This window comes from Jaculus jaculus, chromosome 6 (genome assembly GCF_020740685.1).
Source record: "Jaculus jaculus isolate mJacJac1 chromosome 6, mJacJac1.mat.Y.cur, whole genome shotgun sequence".
NCBI classification, from domain to species: domain Eukaryota; kingdom Metazoa; phylum Chordata; class Mammalia; order Rodentia; family Dipodidae; genus Jaculus; species Jaculus jaculus.
This window is the reverse complement of record NC_059107.1, coordinates 143,230,126-143,238,139: the sequence shown is the minus strand read 5'-3', so window position 1 is coordinate 143,238,139 and position 8,014 is coordinate 143,230,126.

Below are 8,014 nucleotides of genomic sequence, written 5' to 3'. Positions count from 1 at the left end.
TAGAGTGAGACCCTTCCTCAAAATACCAACTATATATATATATATATGTATATATCACCATTCAAATAATTTTTCAAATTTTGAAACATATTTTCTTGATTTATTAGAGAGAGAGGTAGATGGAATGGGCATCCCAGGACTCTAGCCATTGCAAGCAAACTCCAGATACATGCGCCACCTTATGCATTTGGCTTACATGGGTCCTGGTTTCAAACCTGGGTCCTTAGACTTCACAGGCATGTACGTTAACTACAAAGCCATTTCTCCAGCCTATCAAACAAATAATTTTTAAAGGACTAGACAGATAGCTCAGCAGTTAAAGACATTTACTTATAATGTCTGACTGTCTGGGCTAAACTTCCCAGTACCCACTTAATACCAGATGTACAAAGTGCATGTGACTGGAGTTCATTTGAGTAGCATGAGGCCCTGGTGGGCCCATACTCTCTCTGCTTGCCTCTTTTCTGTAATAAATAAATAAAAATATTTAGACAAAGAGAAAAACCAAAACGATTCCAAGGCATTAAAATATATTTTCCACCGGGCGTGTGGTACATGCCTTTACTCCAGCAAAGGAAGGAGGATCATTCGTGGCTACCCTGAAGCTACATAGTGAATTCCAGGACAGCCTGAGCTAGAGTGAAACCCTACCTCAATATATATATATTTTCCATTCCCAGAGGAATGTATATGTATATATGTATGTGTGTATATATATATATACATATATATATATACATATATATATATATGTATATATATATATATATGTATATATATATATACACACACATATATGAGACCTGAGAGGGCAGCTCATGGAAAACATGCAGCAAGTCCCCCTGAATGGAAGAGCTGCAGTCTCCTCATTGAGAAGGTCGTCATTTTAATGTTCAGTATGAAACAAGGGAAGCTGCTAATCATTATGAATGAGAGACATGGCAGACACTTACAAATACTTCAGAAGACACTAGCATGTCATATGGGATCTGCTCCTTGGAAGACCAAAGCTTTTCAGGCATGTTAACCTTTCACCAAAGAAACACAGCACGTCATCTACAAAGTCATATTAGGGCCCGTGCAATCTAGTTACCAAAAAAAAAAAAAAAAAATGCAGGAAAAAAGACCTCTCATGATGTTTGTTCTAAGTTAAGTTTATGATTGAGTGTTGGACTGTGTTCACTGCTCTCCTGGGTGGCATACAGCAGGGCATGGCTGGGATTAATTTGTGAGTGAAATATCTTCCCTTTAAGCTTCAGTGCTGTTTTCAAATTTGTGTAATAAAAATATATCCTAAGTGTGATCTCTGGCCCCATAAAAAATAAACTATAGGGATAAGCTCAGTGTGGTAGCTCATGTCTATAATTTCAGTAATTCAGGAAGTTTAGGAAACTGGAGAGAAGAATTGCCATGAGTCTAAGGCCAGCCTGGACTTTATCTCAAAAGTAATATATATATATATATATATATATATGTTTGTATTCATAAAATTGGGCCACATATCTCACTCATCTGTGGTTCCTAACCTGAATCTGCCCCTGATGCTGACATACCTAATGGGCATCTCGAGGACTGGACAGTAGGGAGGGTGGGCAGGAGGGGAAGGTAAGAGGGGCCACAAAACTGACCCAAATGGAAATGTTACCATAAAATCTTATATCCTGAAAGACAGACTAAAAGGTTGAATCTTCATCAGGTCCTTAGAGGGAACACCTGAAGCAAAGAGCCCTGGAGAGGGTATGATGAAGACTAACCTCCTGTTTCTCTCTCTCTCTTTTCTTTCTCTTTTACATTTCCTTTTTCTTCCTTCTTTCCCCTTGGCACTGGTCTATAAATTCCCAATACTCGGATGTGCTTAACATCCACAATGAGCAGCTGGCCAGAGAGACCTACAAGGTTTCCCAAAAGAAGACAGATTTCTGTCAGAACACTCCATTACCCAACAAAAGTTAATGGTAAGACCCTACTGCCAAAGACACTATATGCTAATGGTATAGAACATGGAGAGATCTGGTTGGAATCCGAAAGAGTGTCAGTCCCCAGGCAATTAACTTGTCTAGTGCCAGAAGGTGCTACATGAGCAACTGGGGGAAAATGACCAACATCTGTCCAAGCAACTCATGGTCTAAGTTATTCAGCAGCAAAAAACCTGACGTGATACTCACACAAGTGCAATAGTGGCACACAGCCATGGTGGGTAACAAACTGATCTTGAACTGGCTAATGGATCTGCTCAGTGGAACAGAACCCATAGCTGAAACTAGGAAACAAGTCAGAATCATATCCAAAAATCGAGTCCACTCCCCAGTATCAAGCTCCCACCAATCTTGGGCTACAAGAGGGCCTACACCTATTAAATTCCCTTTAAAATAATAACGGATGGGCTGGAGAGATGGCTTAGAGGTTAAGGCATTTGTCTGCAAAGCCAAAGGATCCTGTTTCAATTCTCCAGGACCCACATAAGCCAGATGCATAAGGGGGTGCATGCATCTGGAGTTTGGTTACAGTAACTGGAGGCCCGGGTATGCCCATTCACTCTCTCTCTCTTCAATAAATAAATAAAATAAAATATTTAAAAATAATAATAATGGTTATCCCATTTATCCGGTGCTGACTTTACTTTTTGTTGGAGAATCTGCTTTTCTTTTTCAGATGGATGTGGAGCCTGAGGAGAGAATCATCCCATCACACCCTATCAGGGCCCCAGCTGAAACCATAGAGTAATTGGGGAAATGAGCAAGAATGCTGCTTTCTTGGTGAACCTGGTACCAGCAGAAGGGTGAAGGAGATAGGCACAGAGAACACTCAACTCCTCCCAAACCAGATAGACATCCTGAGACACAGAGGCTCCCAAGACCTCATGACTGAAGTAGACCTAAAATGAACCCAACATGTCTCAGGGAAATTTGCAGATGAGGGGGTGGAAAGACGGTTAGAGACACAAGATGGGATACTATGCATGGAGACATTGCCTCTGCCCCATAACTGATGGCTAAATCCCACAATGCATGACCCACAATCCCCAACAAGGGGGGATTCCTTTGGAGGTGGGCGGACAGGGAGGAGTCTAACGATGATACCAACAAGGCTATTTATACACTGAGTATGTACATAACTAATAAAGAAAAGAATTGAGCCACATATTATCAGATATGCTGTTATGATTTGGATCAGAAATGTACTTACATTTTGGACACTAGTTTCCAAAATAGTAGTGCTGTTTTGGCAAGCTGTGGAACCTTTAGAAGGAGGGATCTAGCTGACAGATGGTCACTAGAGGTGAACCTTTGAAGGTTACACCCACCGTGGATGCTGTATCCCTCTCTTCTTGCTGATCTGCCATCCTGGGAACAGCCCCCACTACGTGCTTCTGTCTTAGTGAACTGGGCTGGCCCCCTTGCCTTCCCTGCCATGCTGGACTGAAACCACATGCCAAAATACATCTTCTCTCCCTTACCCTGCTTCTGTCAGAACATTCTGTCACAACCGTCAGTACAAAAGCAAGTAAGACAGGCACCTTCCAGCTCTGGTGGATATCAGTGTATGTGTGAATACTGTGTTAATGAGGGAGAATGGTAAGAACGTGGGCTCTGGAGCCAGATACCTGGACCTATTATTTGAGTTCCAAGGAAAATTACTAGCAGGTGAGTGCCCTACATTAAGGTGAAATAGTCTTGTAGAAACAGTATAATTACCAGAAACTATTCAGTATTTTTATATAACTATAACTCTGTTATTTAAACTGAATAATATTGACTAATGGAGGTTATTTTGATCAAGTTACCTTATTTATAAAGAAAAGTTTACCAAGTGTGGTGGTGCATACCTTTAATCCCAGCAACTCGGAGGCAGATGTAAGAGGATAGCTGTGAGTTCGAGGACAGCCTAAAACTACATAGTGAATTCCAAGACATCCTGAGCTAGAGTGAGACCCTATCTAAAATATAAATAAAAATTTACTTCTAAATGGTTTTTGATGGTTCTTGGTATTAATTTCTAACCTAGCAACTCCTTGCCACCTAGCGACATATCTGTGTATTACAACTATTTTTCCCAATGACAAGCTATTTATTTTTCTTCTTTTTAAAAATGTATTAGTTATGAACATACTCAGTATGTGAACAGCACGTGTTGGTACCATACTTACCGTTATCCCTGTCCCCCCTCTGAAGGAACCCTCCTCGTTGGGGATGTCGGTTATCCCCATGGGGATTATGGGTCGTGCATTGTGGGGCTAGCCATCAGTTATGGGGAAGAGGCAATGTCTCTGTGCATAATGTCCCAACTTGTGGTTCTAACAATCTTTTTGCCCCATCTTCTGTTAATTTTCCTGAGCCATGTTGTGTTAATTTTAGGTATGCTTCAGTGATGAGCTCTTGGGAGCCTCTGTGTCTCTGGATCTCTTTTAAGACAGATACCTGGATGGGCTTCTCATATATACAGCTTTTCCCCCCTTTTGTAAATTAACTAAATAATACATCACTGAAAAGCTTGGCTCCTAATAGAATATTTAGTTAATTTTCATGAGAATTACAGTCTTATTCATAATCTTTCAGATGATGTTTAAACTTAGCTGATCACTGATTCGTATATGATAGAGATTCTTGTTCAAACTTCAGTCAGACTACTGACATTTCTCCTGGACTAAGACTAGGTAATTTACCAAGAACAGAGACCTATTTCTTACAGTTCTGAAGGCTGTCAAATCCAAGGCTCCAGGGCATATGTCTGACTAAGGCCTTCTTGCTGCCACATTCCTGACAGAAGGCAGAAAAGCAGGAGGACCTACGTGTGCACAAGAGGCAGGGAGCCAAATTCTTCTGTGTCAACTACTGTGATCACTTGTTCTTGGAAGAACAGCATTAGTCTTCTATTAAAGATTCTACTTCTCAGACTTTACATTAGGAATTAAATTTCTAACACATAAATGTTGGATAGTGCAATCAAAACCTCATTCTTTAGTTTTTTATTGACAATTTCTATACATACAAATACTATAACATGATCATAATCCCCTCCCACCATCCTCCCTTTTCTCCTTTCAGAATGACCCTTCCACTGACTCCTTTCCAACAAATCTCTTATTTTGATGTTATCATTTTTTACCTCCTATTGTGCAGGTCTTCTGTAGGTAGCATCAAGAATACCATGGCTGGGCTGGAGAGATGGCTCAGCAGTTAAGGCATTTGCCTACAAAGCCTAAGGACTCAGGTTTGATTCCCCAGTACTCACATAAACCCAAATGCATTGGCATATGCATCTGGAATTTGTTTGCAGTGGCTCTGGAGGCCCTGGCACACCCATTCTCCCTCTCTCTCTCTCTCTCTCTCTCTCTGAATCTTTTCTATCTCTGCCTGCAAATAAATAAACAAAAATAATTTATAAAAAGGAATACCATAGTCACTTGTGTCTAGAAGATAGTATTGCAAAACACTCCCTTCCATTCTTTTAGCTCTTAACATTCTTTCTCTTCCTCAATGGTCCCTGGGCCTTGGAGGGTGTGATAGAGATGTATTACTTAGTACTGAACACTCCACTGTTGTTTCTTCTTAGCACTTTGGTGAGTTGTGGTTACCACTATCTGAAAACAGAAGCTTCTCTAACCAAAAGTGAGTGTAGCATTAATATATGGACATAAACATAAGTATTTAGAGGACAGTTTGGTGGGCATAATATGTCCATTTAGCCAAACAACAGTAGTAGTTCCCACCTAGGCCTTCTGACCTCTGAAGCCATAGGCTTTTGATTAGGTTTTTCAGTACCAGGCATGAAATCCCTCTTGTGGGGTGGGCTTTCAGTCCAATCAGAAAGCAGTTGAGGGCTGGAGAGGCAACTTAGAGGTTAAGGTGCTTGCTTGCAAAGACAACAGACCTTTGTTTGATTCCCCAGGACCCACATAGGACAGATGCACAAGGTGGTGCACGTGACTGGAGTTTGTTTGCAGGGGCTAGAGGCTCTGCTGTGCCCATTCTCTCCCTCTTTTTCTCTCTCCTTTCTCTCTCTCAAATAAATAAATAAAATTTTTTTGAAGTGTTTAAAAGATAAAGAAAACAGCTGGTTTCCCCATAACAGACACACCACCACTGATGCAATCGTGGGTATATTTGGCCAGCCATAAAGCTTGCAGAATCCACTGCTGTTTAAGACCTTTGATGACTTGTCTCCATCAAAAAGCATGGTTCTTCCCAGCATCCCGACAGCTAGTCAACAGGGAGAAGGCATCCAGCTCAATTCCAGCTTGATTTCTCAGTGATCTGCAATCCCAGGACATGGAGGCTTCAGCAAGAGTGTTAATCTAACTCAAACCCTCATTCTTCTTGGCTGTAAACTTCCATTTGTCTATGCCATCCTCAGAGTTGAGCCATTATCTTTACCACACTTCAAAATTTCTTAGCAGCAGCGCCTATGCCTATCATGGTGGTCCCCATAAAAAAAATTTTTTAAAAGCTTTCTTGGGCTGGAGAGATGGCTTAGCAGTTAAGCCCTTGCCTGTGAAGCTTGAGAACCCCGGTTCGAGGCTTGATTCCCAAGGACCCATGTCAGCCAGATGCACAAGGGGGCGCACACGTCTGGAGTTCGTTTGCAGTGGCTGGGGGCCCTGGCGCACCCTTTCTCTTTCTCTCTCTCTGCCTCTTTCTCTGCTGATCGCTCTCAAATAAACAAATAAAAATGAACAAAAAAAATTTTAAAAAGCTTTCTTTTAATAAGCATTACACTTTCTAATTCAAAGAAATAAATTTAGAGGTAAAACTTTTTTTTTTTTTCATGTAACTTAATGCCAAAGGCTGAAGCTATTCTGAGACCTTCTGGGAATTGCCTTTATAGGTGGATTGGAAGTGGGTTTTTAAAAAATTTTGTTTACTTTTATTTATTTGAGATCAACAGACAGATAGAGAAAGAGGCAGATAAAAGGGGGGGGGGAGGAGAGAATGTGTGTGCCAGGGCCTCCAGCCACTGCAAACGAACTCCAGATGCATGTGCCACTTTGTGCATCTGGCTTATGTGGGTCCTGGAGAATGGAGCCCCGAACGGGGGTCCTTAGGCTTCACAGGCAAGTGCTTAAGTGTTAAGCCATCTCTCCAGCCCAGGAAGAGTTTTTATTATGGTAATTGCTTGTGCATTAGAAAGAATTTTGAACATTAAACACCAGAATGTTGGGGTAGCAGCTATAGCCCTGTTACAACGTGAGGACCAGTGATGACCAAACTGAGTCACCTGTGGGAATAATCACCGTTTGATCTCCGCCAGGTAGGGTGCTGGAGAGCTAACAGGGGTGAGTCATAGTTCCATACTTAGAAAGTAAATCCAATCAAAGGACCACAAATGTAAATTTAACAAGACATTGAGTGGAGCTGTGATTAAAACTACATAGACAACTTGTTTCTTAAGGCATCTGAAAGGCTTCAGAGGGAAAACAGTGTCATCTTGAAGGCTGCATAGAAAATTGGCAGAGGCATTCTTGCAGCTTCTCCAGAAGTAGCAAGGCTTATAATGGGATTGAGATGACAAAGAGGAGTCACTCTGGCTCTGTTGGAAAGGGTACAGCCCATCACGATGGGGACAGTATGCCATTCATGCAGTGCGGCTAGGCATCTTGCCATCTTGGCTGACCAGGGAACAGAGATAAACTCAGGGAAGCAACAGACAGTCTATAGCTCCAAGGTCAGTCCCCATGGCCCCATGACTGCCAGCTAGGCCTTGTGTACAAATGTTCCTTCACCTCTCACAGGAGCATCACCAGCTAGCAACCAAATGTTCAAACACATGAGCCTATGGGAGCCTGTGTTAGTTGCTTTCTTGGCGCTGTGGAAAAGTAGACCAGAAGCAACCAAAAAGAAGTGTGTTTTCAGCACAATGACTTATGAGAAAATACAGGACCTGATTGTTTCAAATCAGTTTATTTTCCTATGCCATTAAGTTACCTCATAATTTTTTTAAAACAAAAAAAAAAAAGGAGGGGCTGGAGAGATTGCTTAATGGTTAAGACTCTTGCCTGCAAAGCCAAAGGACCCTG